The following is a 10,909-nucleotide window of genomic DNA, read 5'->3' as shown; positions in this document are numbered from 1 at the left end:
TCTGCTTCTGTGGCCCGGCTTCACAGGTTTAGCTCCTGGGCGCAGACCTCCACCACTCATCAGCCATGCTGTGGCAGTGACACACATACAAAGTGGAGGAAGACTGACACAGATGTTAGCTCAGGGCTAATCTTCCTCAGCAAAAAAAGAAAAAAAAGTAATAAAGAACTTTTAATAGCCTAAGGTGGATATTATAGTTCTTCTAGTGGGAAAATTATGATGTAATGTTCAATCATTCTTCTTCATGAAGACTTTTTTTTGATGAAGCAGGAACTAACAAAGACTGAGTCAAGAAAAAAAGCCATTGTTGAATAATATATGATATTGAGGTTTCATGGGCTGTTGTGAATGGTTCAAAGAGCTACAGATAAACTGATATGAAAACTGAAAGTAGATTTACTATGAAGTTTTATTAATGACAGTCTGAGATTACCTTTTGGATTTGCTCACTGGTGTATTGTTGGTCTTCCCACTACAATGGAAACCCCACACGTGGGGGAGCACGGGCCATTTCTCTGTTTCCACCGTGTCTCCTGCTACCTTACCCAGCCATTGGCATATTTGTGGAATGACAAGTTTATGACCCAGCCTCATCACTGGCTCAAAATTACTCTTTTCCTAAATTCACTTTATTATAAGCACTAAAATGAGGAATCTGAAGATGGTTTAAACAAAAGAAAAGAAAACTCAATCCTGACCTAAAATCATTTATGATAAACACAAAAATGTTCTTCAAAAGACACAAGTTAGTATGGCTCTATATTTTTAACATCTGTCATTTTAAATAAATTATTCAGCATTGTAAGATCACTTATCAACGACGTCAGTCAGGCAGTGCTGCAGGCTGAGTCTTGAAGGATATTTTTGGAGGCCAGATTGGGAAAGCTCCACCTCTCATATGGCCCAGAAAGGACTGAAGCAATCTGGGCTCTCACCAGCTCTCTCTCTTCTGCCCGGAAGTAAGATTTGGTTAATCTGCACGTTATTTGTGCTGCCCCCTCCAACACTGCTGGACATGGCAGAGGTAAGAGTTTGAACAGGAGCAGGGATGGAAGGGCCCCGCCCCCCAGCATTAGAGGAGTGAAATTAACAGCAATGAATCAAAGACCTCTGTGCCGACTGCCGAAGACTCGCCTTTATGTAGAAATCCTGGGGACCTTTACATATTGAAATGAATCATTGTCTCCTCGCCTCTGTCACTTTTACTCTTCATTTGCTTGATGTATTTCATCTGAATTTGGAGGTATTAAGGATCACTGTTTCATCTCTTGTATTTATTGTCACACATTTATACTTTGGTTTTCCTGCAAACCTATAAAAATATGCTATTTAAAGACGTTAAAGGATGAGTAGCATCGTGCATTGCCAAAGCGTTTGATTCTACAGAAGCCTCTTAAAGTTTAGTAAGACAAAAGATTTGCTTTTTAAAAATTTTTAATTTTTTGTTTTTGTTGAGGAAGATTCACCCTGAGCTAACATCCTTGCCAATCTTCCTCTATTTTGTGTGTGGGTCGCTGCCACAGCATGGCCACTGCTGAGTGGTGTAGGTCCATGCCTGGGAACTGAACCTGGACCAATGAAGCAGAGCACGCCAAACTTAACCACTAGGCCTGCATTTTTTTAATCTCTAGATTAGGGTGACCAGCTTGTTCTGGTTTTCCAAGGTCTTTCCTGGTTTTAAAACGAACGGAATGTCCTGCATCCCAAGGACTCTTTCAGTCTTGGGCAAATGGAGAAGGTTGGTCCCCCATCCCTGGCCATGTTGTTGAGTGAACCTAGTCAGGATTTCTTGAAACTGGAGCATGCAATTGATTTGGAGTCTAGCGCTGCACTTTAAAGGATAATAAATCTCCACTGTGGCAAAGAACATAAGTCACTAGGCAATAGAAGCATACATGTCTTAAGGAATTGCCTTGTGCCTAGTTCTTTGAAGTGCTACCCTTTGGAACCACTCTGGGATTTAGACATTTGTGCCTCACTCTTTCTTGGTCCCGAGAACACGGGGTCAAGTTTTTCAGAAGCATTTGAAGTTGTTTAGAGAACTGTGAAGAATTTCACCAGGCTAAACAAATTATCCACGGGGTGAAGATCAATTGCAAAGGGGCTGGTGATGGCAGTGTCCTTATCAGAGGCAGCAGGATGCCTTTGACAGAATGCATCTTTGCTACCAAACAATCTTCTATGAGAACCAGCTTTTCCCTCCATGCAAACGGGATTGATCTGTGTGTTGGAAAATGCTCCTGTCATTCCACTGCTGGGCTGGGATGTGAATGCTGAAGGAGGAAAGTGCTGGAAGCCATGATCATCAGGGATTAAGGACATTGTGTCCATGGTTTGAGCAACCCTCTCCTGTACTGTACACGTTAATTCCTTGAACTTCTGAACTTGTCAGTCTGCTTTTCCAATCCCTTTTTTATGATTGACACCTAAGTGATTCCTGGAGAGTGGAGGTAGTGTGACAGAGCAGAAGAAGCAAGCGTTTAGTGTCAGCTAGACCAGGTTTACAGCCCATCTCTGCCCAGTACTAACTATGAAATGCAGGCAAGTCTCTTGACTTCTTGGAGCCTCAGTTTATCATCTATGAAATAGGTACAATCATTCTTCTCATGATTGTCACAAGGACTAAACAGGATGACGTGTGAAAGTGCTCAGTAGATACTGAAATTGTACTAAAAAGGACAAACAACTCACATACTGTGATGATATGTCGACTATCTCTGGGCACCTACATGTCGAAGCTGGTCTTAAAAGGCTGCTGGTTTGGTAAGTGTTGGGCATGAGGTGGAGAAAGCACTTTAAACCAGGAGTCAGAGAGTATAGCATCTACCCCCGGCTCCACCCTTAACCACTCTTGGGCGTTCGTTTCCACTGAACTCAAGTGAGAAAATCGTGTGAAATGATTCCTGGAACCTATCATACTTCTAAAATTCCATGAATCGGTAAAGTCTGCAATATGTGAGTCTGAGGTGTGTCTGTATTCTACAGCAACTATAGTACCATGTATCACATTATATTCTACAGAAGACACCATCCTACATCCTTGACTTCTGCCTCAGGAAGGGTGGTTTCTTGCAGCCCTACATACCATTCAACATGAACTGTGTGACCTTTCCCCACTCTGCAGCCATAGCTGTTGGGACTAGGTGTGGAAACCCATCGCATAGTGGACCTGTTAGATTCTCCTGATGGGCATTTGGGATTAGAATATGGAAAGTCTAGTTAATAGTCGGTGATGCTGGACCTGGAAGGTCACCATGTAGGTCTTAGGAGGCTGAGGGTACCATTTTGTGGAAGCTGTGACGGATCATGTGAAAACGGGGAAGGAAGGAAATATGGGGGGGCGGGGAAGGGGAAGAGGAGAGATGGGGGATGGGCAGGGGAGGGGAAGGGGGAGGAAAAGATGGAGAAAGTAACTTCTTTGGTCATTTTCTGTTCCAATCACCTACAGGCCTTGCTCTTCTTTCTACATCTGAGTTCTGTGAAAGTTCCCTGTATTCTGTTTTACCTAAAGCAGATTTGAGTGGCTTTTCTGTTTTTTGTGTCCAGCCCTAAGACATATGGTAACATAGACTGGGCATTGGTGGTGCAGGGTGGGAATTCTCCGACGGCAGGATTTTGTCTTGCTGCTTTTGGAACAAGCATTTGGCCCAGCACTCTGCACAAAGTCGGTGCTCAGTGAACTCATACTGAAATACCATGAAAATAATATGTTTGTATATGAAGAGTGTCATCGATGGCATTTATATAAAAAAGGTTGATTATAGTGGATGATTATGTTTCAGGAAGCGTTTCCCAGATCCTCCCAATTGGCCAAGAAGCATGATTGAGTGCTGTCTTCACTGTGTCTCCAGGACCTGTTGAGGATCCAGCTCACTGTAGGCTTTATTTTAAAACGTCTGTTGAGCTGAATGGCCCAGGATTACTTTACATACTGTGGAGATATAAAAAGAGATATAATTTATAGTTGCTCTACATAAGCAGCTTGCAGTGTAGTTAGGAAGATACAATGAAAAAAATAAACCACAACCAACCAAATGTGATTTGCAATGGATTTCAAATAGCTGGGAGAACGGAGGGTCAGCAAGGTTAAATATGCTTAGAGGGGTTTTGTGGCAGAGCAGGGGGTTGAGTCGCTGCTGGAGAGCTGGGTGGGGGGAGGAGGGGAAGGCTCAGCAGAGGCGAGGGGCTGTCCTGAGAGTTTTGCAGTATACACACTTACAATTTACTGCTTCACGTTGGGAAATGTGAGACAGAACGTCCAAGTATGAGAGGCAATAGGGCATTATGGCTAACAATGCCGACTCTGGGGTTCGACTTTCTGGATCAAATCCCAGTTACACACCTCGCTCCCCCCGTTACCGGTTTTGTGATGTTGGGCAATTTACTCAACCTTCTGTGCCTCAGTTTCCTCATCTGTAAAACTGGGGGTGCTAATAGCATCCATTATGTAGGGGTATTGTGAGGATTAAAGCGGATACTGTTGCAAAGTTCCTAACAAATGTCTGGCACTTAGAGAGCCCTCGGTCAATGCAAGCTGTTATGATCTGTAGTGGTAAGACTCAATTAAGAGAACTACCCTATTAATGTTGAACTGCCACAGTGAACAGCGAATCTCTTGGTCATTAAGGAGGCCAGTTACCGTTTGTGGAGCACTGGTAGGACTGGTTTACGGTAGGAAGAGCATCGAATGTCTAGGACCCTCTGGAAGGTCTTGAGAGCCAAGGAGGAGCTGGACTGGGTGCATACCTGCTGGGCTCAGTTGTTTTCTCCTGAGCAGGGATGTGATGAGAGTGAGAAGGAGAGACAGGGGTAGGAGGTCCAGCAAGGAGCCGGGAGGGGGCTAGTGCCATAATTCAGGTGTTAGGTGACACAGGCCAGGGCCAGGGCTGTGGCTGTGAGATGGAAGTGTGGTGGAAAATATGAGAGACTCAGAGGAAGGTGTGCCCTTCTCACCACCTCTGCTGCCCCCGCCTTGGTCCAGGCCCATGTCCCCTCCTGCGAAGATTATTGCAACCTCGTCCAGACCACTCTGCTCTGCCCTTGCCTCCTGCAGTGCTGTCTCTGCAAAGCCACTCCTTTGTGTGACTGTCCATAGCTCCCGCCTCCCTTGAGGACAAGCTGGACTCCTCCCTGGGACCTGTGGGGCTGCACCGCTGGGCTCCTTCCTCTGCTCCGTGCCTGCCTGTCCTCTCCATTCCACAGAGCTGTCGTCCTTGCTGTTCCTCAGACACTGCAGACCTGCTCCTGCCACAGGGGCCTGCCTGTGCTGTTCTTCTCCTGAGCGCCTGCAAAGCAAATCCCTCCACCTCCTTTCGGTCTAAACTCAAATGTCACCTTGTTAGCGACATCTTCCTTGACCACCCTTCTCCACCTTGGTCTGCCCCGTCCCCTGTGCCTGCTTGGCTTTTCCTTGCCTTGTCCCCACCTGACCTGCTTTCTTCTTTACTGTTACATTGTCTAGTTTCCCCACCAGGGCGTTGGCTCTATGAGGCAGGTATTTTTGACCGTGTTGCTCGCTGATGCCTCCCGGGACCTAGAACAGTGAGGGCAGGAAGTGGGTGCTCAATAGAGACGTACCGAATGGCTGGCTGGACGAACGCAGTCAGATGGACGTGTCAGGCACAGCACTCGGGGCCCCTCAGGAGCGAGGGATTGAGACCCTTGTGGGAGTGAAAGTGGGCGCCATTACTAAGTAAGATGGAAGGACGGGTATCAGTGGGGACTGTGCCAGCAAAGGGGATGCGTGGTCACCCTGGAACTAGGGAGAGTCAGCAAGAGGTCATGGCTGGAGATTTGGGTGTCTCTTGCCAAGAGGGGCACAGGGAAGCCGCAAGGATGGGGTGTCTTGTCATTGGCTGAGGGAAGGCGAGAACGTCAAGGCCAGCTTCAGGAGCCTCCCATAGGCGGAGCAGGAGGAGAAAGAGGGGTCTGTGAGAGACTGAGAAAACCCGGACAGGAGAAGAGGCGCCGGGGTCTGGAGGCGCGGTCCCAGGAAGGAAGGGAAGCGGTGGGGCCTCCGGGCAGGGTGGCTACAAAGTAGGTCAGCTGGGACTCGGCAAGAAAAATGAGTCAGATGAGAGACTCAGTGGCTTTTTGATTTTGTAACAAAATCTTCATCTATCTCAACAGAGTGCTAAAAGGCATTTAATTAAAGTCAATTAAAATTAATTTTCATTTGAGAGCGTTTTTCTGTTCCTGCCCTCATTATATTTTGAGGCACTTTGGGTGCTTTCAAAGACCGGCTCAGGAGGAGGGTTTGGTGCTCCAGCCTGAAGGTTCTCGTGCCTCTGCCGGGCCTGAGTCACTCAAAGGTCCTATATTTAGAGTGTCATTGACACAGAAAAAATCTGGGCCCCAATCGGAAGACTCAAAAGCAAAAGGGGAGACTTTTGTGATTTCTTTGGGGTCAGGAAGATCGAACATTGAGTTTCTGGGCTAGTACAGATAATATTGCCTGAAATTTGATTTTTCTTGGTAAACTGGAAATTTTGATGACTTAATTATCAGTTTAAACAGCTGATTTCCTCTCTGGCTTCTTACTTCCATGAGAGGAGGGCGTGTGTGTGTGCGGGGGGAAGCCAGCGAACAAACAAAACTCTCGTTCAAAGCACATTGAAGTGATGGTGTTGACAAAGATGCTGAGGTGTACGGAACAATAAAGCTGTGGGTCAGCCGGTGGTCTCTCATGTAATGGTGAGAAGTGAGCTAGGTCACCAATCATAACACTTTTGTCTATGCAGACATGTTAGTCCACTTGGCTCCAGCCACAAGGGTCCTTTCCAGGTAGAGAATGTGCGAAGAGCACACAGGTCAGAGTTCTCAGTTTATTAGACAGGAAAGCCACAGGGCCAGGGCCCTGGAGACAGAATCTGTACCCCGCATTCTCTGAAGGCGAGTGTTAACAGTCGAGCTGGGTGGCAGCATTGGACACGGCCCACGCAGCAGGCCCTCCCCGTCACTTCTTTTTGTCACAGCCAAAGTGCTACTGGGCTGAAATTGCCGTGGCACGTAACTCCCGGAAACTGAAGGAATAAAATCTCGAGGACTTCAAAAGGGACAAAATCATGAACGCTGAGCCGGAGCCCACTGGCATGCCTCACAGAAGTCCTCGAGGCAGAGGGCTCCTCCGAGAGGCGACAGTGCGGCTCTTGGCTACCCCTGCACGGGCGCTGGTGCTCACAGAGCAGTAGGCTGGGAGCTGATTTTGAGGCCACATCTGATGAACGTGTGTGGCCGAGGCTGACCTTGGGCAGAAGGAGGAAGCACGAGTTTGCTCTGGCCCACCACACCCTCCGCCCGTCTTCACCCCAGCCCTGAACGCTTCACAGAAGGTTTCACTTTCAAAATGATCACTTATTAGAGGCATGTGGTGTGGCCTCTGTCGTGTTCAATACCTCTCCTTTTCCGTTTTATCACCTTCTTGCCTCCTCTCCTCTGGTTACCACCTGTTTTATTTCCACGGCTTTCCTTTTTCCTTCTCTTTGACTATTCTCCTTTTCCTCTCCTGAGATATGAAGCAGGGAGGGAGCGGGGTAAGAAGACAGAGAAGGCAGGAGAGGAGATGCATCTGTTACCTGTGCGGTGTACATCTGTAATGTCTGTGGTGCCCAGGTTTGCGTTGTTGCCGTTTGTCTTCGTCCTGCAGGGTTGTCGGGACAACTAGTGGATATTTAGTTATTTTTATATAGTTATAAATAGTTAGTTTTATATAGTTGTATATAGTTTTAAATAGTTATAAATAGTTATATTTAGATATTTAGACATGTCCCATGTCTGGCAGACAGTAAGGTCTCAATAAATATGTACCAGTTGTTAGTATTTAAAAGTTTACCCGTGGAATAAATATCTCTAGGTCTAGGGCATTCCATTTGAGTGGACATTTCTTTAATTCTCTTAAAAGTCCGTTTTCCTGAGATTCTTTAAGTAATTATATGCGTGTGCATGCAAACACACACACACACGCATGCACACTTTCTTTCCCTGTTTTAAAGAAGTTGCACAATGCAGAGAAAAGCCAGTGCTTCCCCTTGGTCTGGTAAAAAGGCTTCCAACAGTGTTTGACTGGCCTGCCTGCCCTCGCATACGTCCCTACCAACCCAAACCACCTTCTCCGTGGACGCGCCCTGGCCTCACTACTCGCACAGCTGTGTTCTATTCTCTTTTGTAGAACAAGTGTGGGTTGTCAGGGACTGAATCGATCTCATGACCCGTGGTGGGCTGTCACCTGCATCAGAGAAGTCGTGGTCTGTAGACACGGGGGCTTTGCTGGACTCCCCCCTCCCCCAGCTCTGTCCTCACCCTGGGCGCACCACGCATCCTGACTGTCCAGTCTGGTCATATTCCCAATTCTTCCTGTTCCACCTTTTTGTCTTCCAAGTTAAGAAATAGCAAATTAGAAATGCCTATTCTATCTTTTCTCCCTTTGTTTTTCTCTCCCTCCCACGTCCCTTTCACTCCCTAGAAGAAATGGTCATTCTTAACTCACTGAATAATACTAACAATGGTAATGACAGTGCTAGCAGCAGTCATAACAACAAGGACAGCGGACATTCATTTCACACCCACTTTGTGCCAGATGCCCGTGTGACTACTTCACAAATGGTAACCGCGTATTGCTCACAACCCCCTGCACAGCAGACCAGCCCACCATCACTCTGGAGGAAGTGCTACCTGCTCTTTTCTTCCAACACCGAGTCAGAATCAGGAAGACTCAAATATTATAGAATCTGGGCTAAATACTTAAATGATGACGATAGTATGGGATAAACAATCTGTTTCATAAATCCTGATCTGGAAACAATAGCTGAACTCAGCGACTACAAACCTTCAGTCAGTAGACATGAGGCTTGGTGTGTCTCTGCGCCCAGGCTGGAATCACCCTTGATAACATGGCAAATGTTAGAAGGAAAATATACTATAAGAATTTGGTCTTGTGTAAACATCCACCCAGAGAAAATTCCTGTAGTATGTGTTATTTGGTTATTATTTTAGTGCTCTATTTAGTAATTCATTGCAAAAAATTTAACAAGTAACATTAACTTCTCACCGATTATAAAAGTAATAGCATGTTCACTGTTAAAATTCTGGAACATGCAGGCAAACAAAAATGGAGATAGAAGCGCCCCCAAATCCCACCCTCGAAGACCACAGCTGTGCACCTCCGGATGTCTTGTGAACATGTCAGGCCTTCAGACATGTTTGGTTTGGCCTACACCTTGTTTTTAAATGTTTTTCATATAAAACCTAGATTTCCAGCATCTCCTGATAAAATATCAACATTCCACAACACTGGGCCCACGTTCTTGCGGGCGCAGCTGGCGGGAGCTGCGAAGCCCTGACCCCCCAGGCAGGGCGGGGGGACACATTTCGTCTCCCAGCCCCACACCCTGTTATCCTTACCTTCCGTCAGCTTCATGCTCTTGCCCTTCTCACGCTCTGTGGGGCACTGGGGTTTTCTCTCTTTTAGTTGGAGAACAATTCTTCCCCAACCCTTCAGGTCCAAAGCTGTACCTTTTATGAGGGTGGGGGTGGAGGTGATAAAAGCTGGGGGTCGCTCTGGCCTCTTCCTGGAGTAGGTGGGGGAGCCGAGGTCTTTCACTGCCAGCCTCTGCTCTTTGTCTGCTGGGACATCTGAAATTCACACAAGCTATACATGTAGAGGGTTAATTTCCTTCAACACCTCCCAGATCTGTCTGCATGTTCTTTACACAACTTTGGCCATATTCCTATGAACAAAGAAAACTGACTTTACTATGCTTTGCTGTCACACATTGCTTAACAGTGAAGAGAGCTAGATGAGGCCCAGGTCACTTCCCTTTCAATCCTTGGTTCCCTTTAGGCTGGGTCTTTGCATTGACTCAAGCACAGTGACTTATGAACATTTCCCCGTGCCATTAAAATTATTTATGAAAATGAATTTTAGTGTCCGGACAATGTTTCATTATATGGGTATATCACATTTCCTGACCTTCTTTTCTAATGGGTGAGGACTCAGGGAGAGGCTGGTCCAGGGGGAAGACGTGTCCATCATGGGGAAGAGAGGAGGCAGGAGGCGGTGGGGACAGGGAACCAATAAAGAGGTTCTAGAATTGGTCACTTTAAGAGGCAGAAATCTAAGAGGAAGAGACAGTCCAAAAACTAAAGTTCCAAAATCAGTAGGTTAGAGGATAAGTAGGGGCCGAGACACCTGTCACAAACCTGCTGGCAGGTCAGGGAGCAGAAGAGCAAGGATGAGGAAGCCAGTGGATGGGAAAGTGAACCCAGAGTAACCTTGGAGCAGGGGTGCAGTTATGACTTGCATTGTTTTGTTTTTCTTTTTTAGTGAGCTTCCCATCCCTGCTAGGTCCATTTAAGAGAGCTGATGCAGGGTTAACAATAATTTATCCATTCTCCTAAAGTTGAATATTTAGGAGTTTCCAATTTTCTACTTTTATAAATAACATTGTGAGGAAAATCTCAGTGCCTAAAACTGTACATTTTGGGTTATCACTTCAACATAGATTTGTGAAAATGGAAGTACATATTCTTTTTAAGAATATTGGGATATGCTGGTGAAATGTTTTCCTAAGGGTTGTTGGCATTTATACCCCAGCAGCAGTGTTTCATGTTCTGCGTTGGCCCATTTAAATTAACTTAGATCACACACAAATCTGTGAGTGAAGAGCTGCCACTGGCGTCTGTACTCCATATCTGGAATTTTTCTAGGCCCCTGGCTTTCAAATGTTTTTTGACTGTGATCTGCTCTCTGAGTTCGACAGGCAGAAATTCCACACAGGCAAAGACTTGAGTCTCAGGGTCCCACAAGGTGCAGAGTCTAATGACAAATGGAATCGGGAGAAGGAGATGAGGCCTGTGTCACAGGATTTGATAAATGGGAGCGAGGGGCTACCCAGCCGCACAACTAGGGAAC

At 46.3% G+C, this 10,909-nt stretch overlaps 1 long non-coding RNA gene across 2 annotated transcripts; it reads right to left on the bottom strand.

Moving 5' to 3' along the window:
* Positions 1–3,715: 3,715 nt before the first annotated feature.
* On the bottom strand, positions 3,716–9,733 carry LOC139041621 (uncharacterized). 2 transcript variants are annotated; one of them, XR_011497090.1, is made up of 4 exons: positions 9,400–9,729; positions 7,575–7,639; positions 5,578–5,660; positions 3,799–3,931 (listed from the first exon to the last, which is right to left on the bottom strand). It is a non-coding gene; the product is annotated as an uncharacterized lncRNA (long non-coding RNA). The 2 variants fall into 2 exon arrangements; XR_011497091.1 differs by lacking the exon at positions 5,578–5,660 and having other exon boundaries at positions 3,716–3,931; positions 9,400–9,733.
* Between the last annotated feature and the right edge of the window lie 1,176 nt (positions 9,734–10,909).

Source organism: Equus asinus, chromosome 22 (genome assembly GCF_041296235.1).
Source record: "Equus asinus isolate D_3611 breed Donkey chromosome 22, EquAss-T2T_v2, whole genome shotgun sequence".
Taxonomy (NCBI): Eukaryota; Metazoa; Chordata; class Mammalia; order Perissodactyla; family Equidae; genus Equus; species Equus asinus.
This window is presented reverse-complemented; position numbering and strand designations above follow the sequence as displayed.